Source organism: Sinocyclocheilus grahami, unplaced genomic scaffold (genome assembly GCF_001515645.1).
Source record: "Sinocyclocheilus grahami isolate Dianchi unplaced genomic scaffold, SAMN03320097.WGS_v1.1 scaffold1151.1, whole genome shotgun sequence".
In the NCBI taxonomy this organism is placed as follows: Eukaryota; Metazoa; Chordata; class Actinopteri; order Cypriniformes; family Cyprinidae; genus Sinocyclocheilus; species Sinocyclocheilus grahami.
In genome coordinates this window covers 244,222-244,905 of record NW_015506330.1, presented here as the reverse complement: position 1 = coordinate 244,905, position 684 = coordinate 244,222, and the positions used below count along the sequence as shown (strand labels likewise).

Here is a 684-nt window from a genome sequence, read left to right as displayed (position 1 = left end):
TTGGTAAGAGGGTTATAAAAATTACAGACCTCATAAAACATGGAATACAAAACAACAGATAAAGTATTTAGTTTGCCCTCCTGTGATTGATGATCAACATTTCTGCAGCAGCTCCTTTCACAGATTTGTCGTGATAAGACTTAATTCTCCAGAAGAATGGCTTGAGCTGTCTAGACCCTCTGCATCAGAGCTCAAAGACTCAAGCTCTGGACGGTCCCGGGGTCAGAGCCACCTCAAGCAGTCAGATGCTCCGGCGGGTCAGCGGACGTCTGCGCTCCATTCCTGCTCTCAGATAAAGCGCCGCTTTACACTGTGGCTTATTTCTGTGTTTTTCTGAATTCTATTCATCTTGTGTCTTATCTCTCGCTCCAGGCCCATGAGAGAGAAGCAAACACTGCCTTCGTGGCCAAAAGAGCCCGATAAATTTGACAGATCAACTCTCCTGATAGTCCGTCAATCTTAAAAACGGGCCGGATTAATCTGATAATCCTGGTGTGAGAGATTAGCTGGCGTCGAGTTTTATACCGGTGTCACTCTGGATTAAAGGGCCACGACGCCTGTGTCAGGTTAGAAGACTCTTAGTCTCAAAAAGAGCTGGGAAACCAGAGAGGACCTGATTGAAGACTGAAGACATCCGATGAAACGAAGACGCTTGTGATACACACACACACACACACACACACA

General features: G+C 46.2%; 1 protein-coding gene across 20 annotated transcripts in view; it reads right to left on the bottom strand.

Annotated features, from left to right (window-relative positions):
* The window catches only part of LOC107567371 (protein tyrosine phosphatase receptor type D), a 304,365-nt gene that overhangs the window by 179,170 nt on the left and 124,511 nt on the right, over positions 1 to 684 (bottom strand). The window lies entirely within an intron of this gene.